The sequence below is a fragment of the Oncorhynchus keta genome, chromosome 27 (genome assembly GCF_023373465.1).
Source record: "Oncorhynchus keta strain PuntledgeMale-10-30-2019 chromosome 27, Oket_V2, whole genome shotgun sequence".
Classification (NCBI taxonomy): Eukaryota; Metazoa; Chordata; class Actinopteri; order Salmoniformes; family Salmonidae; genus Oncorhynchus; species Oncorhynchus keta.
The window spans coordinates 346,555-358,807 of record NC_068447.1 but is presented as its reverse complement, the minus strand read 5'-3'; positions in this window follow the sequence as shown (position 1 = coordinate 358,807).

Genomic DNA, 12,253 nt, shown 5'->3' with positions numbered 1-12,253 from the left:
TCAAAAATGCAATGTGCTAATTGACTGGTCTGATGAACACAGGATGGCTGAGCAGTGATAGTTGTACATTTCCATCACCTGTTGTGTTGATTTCATCATGTCCATTTGTTTATGTTTTCTCACTTTTGCAAAGTCACTGTGCATTTGCAATATGGTTCAATGGGCAGGTACCATCACGAATTTGTCATGCTATAAAATCCTGCAGGAATGTGAAATTGACTGGTCTGATGAACACAGGATGGCCGAGCAGTGATAGTTGTACATTTCCATCACTTGTTGTGTTGATTTCATCATGTCCATTAGGTGATGTTTTTTCACTATAGAATCATATTGCAAATGCACGTGCATTGTTGTGCAACTGGTAACCCAAAAATTAAAATATGGTTGTAAATGCATTTACCGGTCATTCTGATATTAATGCTCGCTATGGGAACACAGGATGGCCGGGCAGTGATAGTTGTACATTTCCATCACTCGTTGTGTTGATTTCATCATGTCCATTAGGTGATGTTTTTACACTATAGAATCATATTGCAAGTGCGTGCGCATTTGCAATATGTTTCAATGTGCATTTACCATATGAAATTTGACATGCTCAAAAATGCAAAATTGACTGGTCTGATGGACACAGGATGGCCGAGCAGTGATAGTTGTACATTTCCATCACTCGTTGTGTTGATTTCATCATGTCCATTAGGTGATGTTTTTCACTATAGAATCATATTGCAAGTGCGCGCGCATTTGCAATATGTTTCAATGTGCATTTACCATATGAAATTTGACATGCTCAAAAATGCAAAATTGACTGGTCTGATGGACACAGGATGGCCGAGCAGTGATAGTTGTACATTTCCATCACTCGTTGTGTTGATTTCATCATGTCCATTAGGTGATGTTTTTTCACTATAGAATCATATTGCAAGTGCGCGCATTTGCAATATGTTTCAATGTGCATTTACCATATGAAATTTGACATGCTCAAAAATGCAAAATTGACTGGTCTGATGAACACAGGATGGCTGAGCAGTGATAGTTGTACATTTCCATCACCTGTTGTGTTGATTTCATCATGTCCATTTGTTTATGTTTTCTCACTTTTGCAAAGTCACTGTGCATTTGCAATATGGTTCAATGGGCAGGTACCATCACGAATTTGTCATGCTATAAAAATCCTGCAGGAATGTGAAATTGACTGGTCTGATGAACACAGGATGGCCGAGCAGTGATAGTTGTACATTTCCATCACTTGTTGTGTTGATTTCATCATGTCCATTAGGTGATGTTTTTCACTATAGAATCATATTGCAAATGCACGTGCATTGTTGTGCAACTGGTAACCCAAAAATTAAAATATGGTTGTAAATGCATTTACCGGTCATTCTGATATTAATGCTCGCTATGGGAACACAGGATGGCCGGGCAGTGATAGTTGTACATTTCCATCACTCGTTGTGTTGATTTCATCATGTCCATTAGGTGATGTTTTTACACTATAGAATCATATTGCAAGTGCGCGCGCATTTGCAATATGTTTCAATGTGCATTTACCATATGAAATTTGAAATGCTCAAAAATGCAAAATTGACTGGTCTGATGGACACAGGATGGCCGAGCAGTGATAGTTGTACATTTCCATCACTCGTTGTGTTGATTTCATCATGTCCATTAGGTGATGTTTTTCACTATAGAATCATATTGCAAGTGCGCGCGCATTTGCAATATGTTTCAATGTGCATTTACCATATGAAATTTGACATGCTCAAAAATGCAAAATTGACTGGTCTGATGAACACAGGATGGCTGAGCAGTGATAGTTGTACATTTCCATCACCTGTTGTGTTGATTTCATCATGTCCATTTGTTTATGTTTTCTCACTTTTGCAAAGTCACTGTGCATTTGCAATATGGTTCAATGGGCAGGTACCATCACGAATTTGTCATGCTATAAAAATCCTGCAGGAATGTGAAATTGACTGGTCTGATGAACACAGGATGGCCGAGCAGTGATAGTTGTACATTTCCATCACTTGTTGTGTTGATTTCATCATGTCCATTAGGTGATGTTTTTTCACTATAGAATCATATTGCAAATGCACGTGCATTGTTGTGCAACTGGTAACCCAAAAATTAAAATATGGTTGTAAATGCATTTACCGGTCATTCTGATATTAATGCTCGCTATGGGAACACAGGATGGCCGGGCAGTGATAGTTGTACATTTCCATCACTCGTTGTGTTGATTTCATCATGTCCATTAGGTGATGTTTTTACACTATAGAATCATATTGCAAGTGCGCGCGCATTTGCAATATGTTTCAATGTGCATTTACCATATGAAATTTGACATGCTCAAAAATGCAAAATTGACTGGTCTGATGGACACAGGATGGCCGAGCAGTGATAGTTGTACATTTCCATCACTCGTTGTGTTGATTTCATCATGTCCATTAGGTGATGTTTTTTCACTATAGAATCATATTGCAAGTGCGCGCGCATTTGCAATATGTTTCAATGTGCATTTACCATATGAAATTTGACATGCTCAAAAATGCAAAATTGACTGGTCTGATGAACACAGGATGGCTGAGCAGTGATAGTTGTACATTTCCATCACCTGTTGTGTTGATTTCATCATGTCCATTTGTTTATGTCACTTTTGCAAAGTCACTGTGCATTTGATGGTTCAATGGGCAGGTACCATCACGTTGTGTTGAATTTGTCATAGCTATAAAAATCAGGAATGTGAAATTGACTGGTCTGATGAACACAGGATGGCCGAGCAGTGATAGTTGTACATTTCCATCACTTGTTGTGTTGATTTCATCATGTCCATTAGGTGATGTTTTTCACTATAGAATCATATTGCAAATGCACGTGCATTGTTGTGCAACTGGTCAAAAATTAAAATATGGTTGTAAATGCATTTGTCATTCTGATATTAATGTCTGATGGAACACAGGATGGCCGGGCAGTGATAGTTGTACATTTCCATCACTCGTTGTGTTGATTTCATCATGTCCATTAGGTGATGTTTTTACACTATAGAATCATATTGCAAGTGCGCGCGCATTTGCAATATGTTTCAATGTGCATTTACCATATGAAATTTGACATGCTCAAAAATGCAAAATTGACTGGTCTGATGGACACAGGATGGCCGAGCAGTGATAGTTGTACATTTCCATCACTCGTTGTGTTGATTTCATCATGTCCATTAGGTGATGTTTTTACACTATAGAATCATATTGCAAGTGCGCGCGCATTTGCAATATGTTTCAATGTGCATTTACCATATGAAATTTGACATGCTCAAAAATGCAAAATTGACTGGTCTGATGGACACAGGATGGCCGAGCAGTGATAGTTGTACATTTCCATCACTCGTTGTGTTGATTTCATCATGTCCATTAGGTGATGTTTTTACACTATAGAATCATATTGCAAGTGCGCGCGCATTTGCAATATGTTTCAATGTGCATTTACCATATGAAATTTGACATGCTCAAAAATGCAAAATTGACTGGTCTGATGAACACAGGATGGCTGAGCAGTGATAGTTGTACATTTCCATCACTCGTTGTGTTGATTTCATCATGTCCATTTGTTTATGTTTTCTCACTTTTGCAAAGTCACTGTGCATTTGCAATATGGTTCAATGGGCAGGTACCATCACGAATTTGTCATGCTATAAAAATCCTGCAGGAATGTGAAATTGACTGGCCCGATGAACTCGGGATAGCTGGGCAGTGATTCTGGTTCATCTCCATGGCTCGTTAGGGTTGATTTCAGAATGTCACTTTTGGTGATGGTCCCTCTCCGTTTAAACATATTGCTAATGTACAAAAGTCAACTAGCAAGTCAGTGTCCATCAGTCAATTAGATGTCATTTTGACACCAAACTGATACCAATTGACACCAAACCCACTTTTTCCAACTCATTTAGAAGCCAACTATCATATATGTCAGAGCAGGCCCATAATTCACAGCGCCTTTAGTTTAAAACATAATAAAAACGTAAAACACATAGTTACGTTCTAGCTGCGGGTCCAGGTCAGACATTATGTGAAGGCCTATGTGAGGCGACCCCGAATCCCGAGTTTCGGCTCGATAGGTCCTTCGGTGCCCGAGTAAAACCCTAATTGGTGCTGAAAATCCACTTTTTCCATGCCTTGCTATGGGGTCCTTGAATGAGCTATCGGACCGAAACGTTGGGGTCCGTCTCTATGGGCCGAGCCGGTTCCAATGCACCTAGTCTTGTGTCTCTGAGACTTTTCTAAATGTCGCCATTTTCGTAATGGTCAAAATGAATTGAAATCATTGCAAATGTACGAGGCTATTTCTCGGTCCGAGAACCTTCTAGAGCCACCTAACTCACCACGCACTATCGACCCGAGGTCTAGAACAGGTTTCTAAAGTTTCGGAACTCTAGGTCTGACGGTTCTTTTTAGCTCGAACAAAGCTAACTATTGGAGGCACTGTCTGTCTCTACAACCCCCAATACGTCCTCCTTCCTTCCAAGTTGTGTGTCTGTGTGATTTAGTTTTCCTTTGAAATTTTATGGGAAAAATGACTGATTTACAGTTCATGGGGGTTGCCTAATCACACATATGAAGTTTTGGACAGATCTGACTTTTTAACCCCTCGAAACAGCCCCTGAGACACCAATTAAGGCACTTCCGGTTGGCACAGGAAGCTATAAGTCAACACATATCCTCACTGGGCTATGCTTTTACAGAATCCTGTGTTTTAAGTCCTTACGTTAAGAATTGACTGATTTACACAGGGTTGAATGCACTATGTCTATCAAACTGCAGGCAGGTAATGGAAAAACACTTTTAGGGTGATTTTAACCACTTCCGGTTGGTCCAGGAAGCCTAGAATCAACACAGGTAGACCTCATACTGGCCTGATGGACTGTTATCAAAGACAGGTTCATACGGCATTCATAACCCATATAGACTTCAGGTTGAATTTAGGGGTGCAGGCAATGTATTCCTATGGGGAGAGAAGTCAATGCAAACTATTTGAAGTAAACACCTTCTTTTAACTATTAAGGGTTAATGCCACACGGTCAACGTTAGGCTTGCACGGATCGGAAGGACCTTAGGAACGTACCTGAGGTCGAATTGTGCTTCTCACCCTAACGGTTCTCTCACTGTCACCCAAAAGCAAATGACGTTGTGGGGCAGGCTTCATTTTGGGCCTACTTTTCTAATGGTCGCTGCGCTCAGACCGAGCGAGCTACGGTCAAGCGGGATATCTCGTTGAACTCGGCACGGCCTAGAGATTATGTTTATGCCATTGCCTGCTCTCTGTGTCTTTGAGAACCGCACTTTTTCACTCCATCCTTGCTGTGTGTGCGTGTGAGAGCTTTTCTTTGACATCTGTTGGGAGAAATGACTGATTTACAGTTCATGAGGGTTACCTAGTCACACATATGAAGTTTTGAAAAGATCTGACCTTTTTAACCCTTGGAAACTGCCACTGTGACATCATTAAAGGCACTTCCGGTTGGCACAGGAAGCTATAAGTAAACCCATGTCTTGATTGACATAGAAACTTACAGAATCCTGAGTTTTAAGTCCTTACGTTAAGAATTGACTGATTTACACAGGGTTGAATGCACTATGTCTATCAAACTGCAGGCAGGTAATGGAAAAACACTTTTAGGGTGATTTTAACCACTTCCGGTTGGTCCAGGAAGCCTAGAATCAACACAGGTAGACCTCATACTGGCCTGATGGACTGTTACCAAAGACAGGTTCATACGGCATTCATAACCCATATAGACTTCAGGTTGAATTTAGGGGTGCAGGCAATGTATTCCTATGGGGAGAGAAATCAATGCAAACTATTTGAAGTAAACACCTTCTTTTAACTATTAAGGGTTAATGCCACACGGTCAACGTTAGGCTTGCACGGATCGGAAGGACCTTAGGAACGTACCTGAGGTCGAATTGTGCTTCTCACCCTAACGGTTCTCTCACTGTCACCCAAAAGCAAATGACGTTGTGGGGCAGGCTTCATTTTGGGCCTACTTTTCTAATGGTCGCTGCGCTCAGACCGAGCGAGCTACGGTCAAGCGGGATATCTCGTTGAACTCGGCACGGCCTAGAGATTATGTTTATGCCATTGCCTGCTCTCTGTGTCTTTGAGAACCGCACTTTTTCACTCCATCCTTGCTGTGTGTGCGTGTGAGAGCTTTTCTTTGACATCTGTTGGGAGAAATGACTGATTTACAGTTCATGAGGGTTACCTAGTCACACATATGAAGTTTTGAAAAGATCTGACCTTTTTAACCCTTGGAAACTGCCACTGTGACATCATTAAAGGCACTTCCGGTTGGCACAGGAAGCTATAAGTAAACCCATGTCTTGATTGACATAGAAACTTTTACAGAATCCTGAGTTTTAAGTCCTTACGTTAAGAATTGACTGATTTACACAGGGTTGAATGCACTATGTCTATCAAACTGCAGGCAGGTAATGGAAAAACACTTTTAGGGTGATTTTAACCACTTCCGGTTGGTCCAGGAAGCCTAGAATCAACACAGGTAGACCTCATACTGGCCTGATGGACTGTTACCAAAGACAGGTTCATACGGCATTCATAACCCATATAGACTTCAGGTTGAATTTAGGGGTAAAGGCAATGTATTCCTATGGGGAGAGAAATCAATGCAAACTATTTGAAGTAAACACCTTCTTTTAACTATTAAGGGTTAATGCCACACGGTCAAGGTTAGGCTTGCACGGATCGGAAGGACCTTAGGAACGTACCTGAGGTCGAATTGTGCTTCTCACCCTAACGGTTCTCTCACTGTCACCCAAAAGCAAATGACATTGAGGGCCAGGCTTCCTTTTGCGCCTTCTTTTTTTCAAGGTCGCTGCACTCAGAGCGAGCTACGGTCAAGCGGGGCGTCTCGTTGAACTCTGCACAGCCTGGAGACTATGGTGATGCCATTTTTTGTGTTGATTTCAGAATGCCATTTTGGTGATGGTCCCTCTCCGTTTAAACATATTGCTAATGTACAAAAGTCAACTAGCAAGTCAGTGTCCACCAGTCAATTAGATGTCATTCTGACACCAAACTGATACCAATTGACACCAAACCCACTTTTTCCAACTCATTTAGAAGCCAACTATCACATATGTCAGAGCAGGCCCATAATTCACAGCGCCATTAGTTTAAAACATAATAAAAACGTAAAACACATAGTTACGTTCTAGCTGCGGGTCCAGGTCAGACATTATGTGAAGGCCTATGTGAGGCGACCCCGAATCCCGAGTTTCGGCTCGATAGGTCCTTCGGTGCCCGAGTAAAACCCTAATTGGTGCTGAAAATCCACTTTTTTCCATGCCTTGCTATGGGGTCCTTGAATGAGCTATCGGACCGAAACGTTGGGGTCCGTCTCTATGGGCCGAGCCGGTTCCAATGCACCTAGTCTTGTGTCTCTGAGACTTTTCTAAATGTCGCCATTTTCGTAATGGTCAAAATGAATTGAAATCATTGCAAATGTACGAGGCTATTTCTCGGTCCGAGAACCTTCTAGAGCCACCTAACTCACCACGCACTATCGACCCGAGGTCTAGAACAGGTTTCTAAAGTTTCGGAACTCTAGGTCTGACGGTTCTTTTTAGCTCGAACAAAGCTAACTATTGGAGGCACTGTCTGTCTCTACAACCCCCAATACGTCCCTCCTTCCAAGTTGTGTGTCTGTGTGATTTAGTTTTCCTTTGAAATTTTATGGGAAAAATGACTGATTTACAGTTCATGGGGGTTGCCTAATCACACATATGAAGTTTTGGACAGATCTGACTTTTTAACCCCTCGAAACAGCCCCTGAGACACCAATTAAGGCACTTCCGGTTGTCACAGGAAGCTATAAGTCAACACATATCCTCACTGGGCTATGCTTTTACAGAATCCTGAGTTTTAAGTCCTTACGTTAAGAATTGACTGATTTACACAGGGTTGAATGCACTATGTCTATCAAACTGCAGGCAGGTAATGGAAAAACACTTTTAGGGTGATTTTAACCACTTCCGGTTGGTCCAGGAAGCTTAGAATCAACACAGGTAGACCTCATACTGGCCTGATGGACTGTTACCAAAGACAGGTTCATACGGCATTCATAACCCATATAGACTTCAGGTTGAATTTAGGGGTAAAGGCAATGTATTCCTATGGGGAGAGAAATCAATGCAAACTTTTGAAGTAAACACCATCTTTTAACTATTAAGGGTTAATGCCACACTGTCAACGTTAGGCTTGCACGGATCGGAAGGACCTTAGGAACATACCTGAGGTCGAATTGTGCTTCTCACCCTAACGGTTCTCTCACTGTCACCCAAAAGCAAATGACGTTGTGGGGCAGGCTTCATTTGGGCCTACTTTTCTAATGGTCGCTGCGCTCAGACCGAGCGAGCTACGGTCAAGCGGGATATCTCGTTGAACTCGGCACGGCCTAGACATTATGTTTATGCCATTGCCTGCTCTCTGTGTCTTTAAGAACCACACTTTTTCACTCCATCCTTGCTGTGTGTGCGTGTGAGAGCTTTTCTTTGACATCTGCTGGGAGAAATGACTGATTTACAGTTCACGAGGGTTACCTAGTCACACATATGAAGTTTTGAAAAGATCTGACCTTTTTAACCCATGGAAACTGCCACTGTGACACCATTAAAGGCACTTCCGGTTGGCACAGGAAGCTATAAATAAACTCATATCATGATTGGGGTATGCCTTTACAGAATCCCGAGTTTTAAGTCTTTACGTTAAGAACTGAGTTATTTACGGAGGGTTTAGTGAGTGTGTGTTATTTCAGAAAATCATAGAAAATCACAGAAATCTCGCAGAGCTCCGCAGCACACTTTAAAAAGATTCGTAAGAACAACCTGCAACTGGATCTGTAACCGTTGAAAAAAAAAACACCTATCCGTGAACATCACCAAGGTGTCGTTGTACGATTTCTCTTAAATGACGATAGATAAATGGCTGGTTCTTTTTTATTGACACCGGAGGCTCCTTGACTTTGACGTGAAGTGGAAAAATAATTTCTCTATTTTCATTTTGGACCTTTAATCCCAGATAAATGGCCATAACTCAAAAACCGTTGAGGCCTAGACGCCATCTTGTTCGGGGCCAACTGCCCATTATGCCGCCCCTACGCTCACCGAGTTTCGGCTTCTAAATATTTTCAGTTTTCGAGATAAGGCCCCGTCGTGAATCGTGATGTTTTGTAGCAATAGCCATATGATTGCTTATGCCCTCTTGTGGGAATTTCCGGGACATGGGAAAAATGACATAAATCTTATTATTTTTGTAAACGGAAACCGAATGTCCGACAACGTTCATTTGATGACTTCCTGGTAGGTCCGGCCCTGCCGCTCGGCCCGACGCCGTCCGCGAATTTTACAAACGATTTCGGACGTCTAGTAAGGGACCGTACATTTGCAATATGGACTTTCTCACTAACCATACAGGTACTGCCGAATTCTTCCCTTGTATGTTAGTGTAGCCTACTGGCATAGAACAGTAGAGGAGAGGCACTTGCAGAAGTTGCTCACATGGGTAAAACAAATTGTACCCTGGGGTCTGGGAAAAAATGTGCATTTTATAAATGCATTTCATGCAATTCTACATAATTTTTGATGACTGGAGACTTTACCAGAACATGTTTTAATAACTTTACAAATGATCGACATGACATGCTGCTTTGACACTGTCAAACTGAAACTCTGAGATCAATAAAAACGAGATTGTCTTGAATCAATCAATAGCCTAGGTGTGTTGAGACACATATTGTACAATATGAGGGGAAATCATAGTCCTAAAAAAGCTTTCCAGTTTCACTGACTCACTCACCCAATGATGTGCAGCTCACGATGATGGCCAATGCGCATGCGCCTAAAGCTTTTCTCTCTCATTTTACTTAATTAAACAATGCTTTTCGCTAAATATACCTAATTGGAAGTTGATAACTTAGTAGTCTACAGACAGATTAGTCTTCTTTTTTTTCAGCGGGATACATTTGCTTTCCAACCTCTGTGTTTTCCCGCGATAGTATTTGAATTATTGCTAAAGGCCTGTTTTGGCTGCATGCTGTTTGTTCACTGACAGATTTTACAGTGCGTTCCCGATTGTAGGCATGTCTTGCGATTGGGCTACACACAATACACTGATAGGCTATTTTCTTACAAATAAACTATTGATCCTCTGTGGTTAAATTATAGGCCAACTCCTGGTGTAGTTTATGGAATGATTTCATTTCTTTCTGATCAGACAGCAGTAATTCTAGAACTTTGGCAAATGTATTTCAATTGATCATTGGTGCTGCAGCATCCCCAGCACCCTACAATAAGGAAATACATGATGAAGTGCAACGCTGGAGATGAGTTGCCGGCTCATGTCTATCAGAGGAGTGAGAGGGAGATTATAAAGTGAATCTCATTCTAGTTCTGTGAGAGACAGCTTCTCGCTCTCTCACCACAGCAATGGCCACGTGTTGGTCTTTATAGACTACAATGTTGCGCAAACAGGCTAAGTCCGGGCTGCCCAACACAAATCTGTTCTTATCAGGCACGTTTCCACATGCAGGCAGGAGAATTACAGAGTCCGTTTGAATGGACTCAAATTGCTTCTATTCTAATTTTGACATTACAAACAGTGAAAATAATGTAGACATTACAGTGAAAATCATTTTGACATGACAGTGATTTTTTTTTTGACATTACAGTGCAAATTATTTTGATGTGACAGTGAAAATTATTTTGATATGACAGTGAAATTTATTTTGACATTACAGTGAAAATTATTTTTGATATGACAAACAGTGAAAATTATTTTGACATTACAAACAGTGAAAATCATTGTTCACGCCACAAGAGGGATGCTGTTCCGGCAGATTTCGGCTCAAATTCAGCCCTGCTTGTATGCCATGACTTGGCTTTTACAGATATGCCAAAGAAGATAATTACTTAGATACAAGACTTGGGAGAGAGAGTGGTGCTGAGGCCCAGAGAATGTTGTGTGATGTCAAGAGTCATTTGGACGGGTGGTTTCAGAGTGTTTTGGACACCAGTAACTTTCCAAGTTACTTTAGTAATTGATCTACACCCCCTATTGTGTACATACACTGTAAACTTGTATAACATATGTACATTCATTATTATGAGGATACGCCCGTATTCCTAAGTGAATAAAATGTGTCCGACCTGCTGGATCAAAATTTGTAACACTTGGACAGTGGGAGTGAAGTCAGGAAAATACACACTTTCTTTTATAGAAGGACCCGGGACAGCGAGACGAATTAAAGCAAGCCCCTGTGAAAGTTTCTCACACTCCAACTCTCTAGGGACAACCTACGTATTTCAGTTCACTTTCCTAGTTTCTCCAACTCATACACTTCACCTCTCTCTCAAACAGAATTATATACGGAGCAAAAAAAAGAAACGTCCTCTCACTGTCAACTGCGTTTATCTTCAGCCAACTTAACATGTGTAAATATTTGTATGAACATAAGATTCAACTGAGACATAAAATGAACAAATTCCACAGACATGTGACTTACAGAAATTGAATAATGTGTCCCTGAACAAAGGGGGGGGGGTCAAAATGAAAAGTAGCAGTCTGTGTCTGGTGTGGCCACCAGCTGCAGTAAGTACTGCAGTGCATCACATGGACTGCACCAGATTTGCCAGTTCTTCCTGTGAGATGTTACGCCACTCTTCCACCAAGGCACCTACCTACAAGTTCTCAAACATTTCTGGGGGGGAATGGCCCTAGCCCTCACCCTCCGTTCCAAAAGGTCCCAGACGTGCTCAATGGGATTGAGATCTGGGCTCCTTGCTGGCCATTGGAGAATACTGACATTACTGTCTTGCATACTGTCCAGCAGTATGGCTGGTGGCATTGTCATGCTGGAAGGTCATGTCAGGATGAGCCTGCAGGAAGGGTACTACATGAGGGAGGAGGATGTCTTCCCTGTAACGCAGAGCGTTGAGATTGCCTGCAATGACAACAAGCTCAGTCCGATGATGCTGTGACATACCGCCTTAGACCATGACGGACCCTCCACCTCCAAATCGATCCCGCTCCAGAGTACAGGTCTCGGTGTAACGCTCATTCCTTCGATGATAAACGCAATTCTGACCATCTCCCCTGGTGAGACAAAACCGTGACGAGTCAGTGACGGTGGGTTTGTGCCCATAGGCGACGTTGTTGCCGATGATGTCTGGTGAGGATCTTGCCT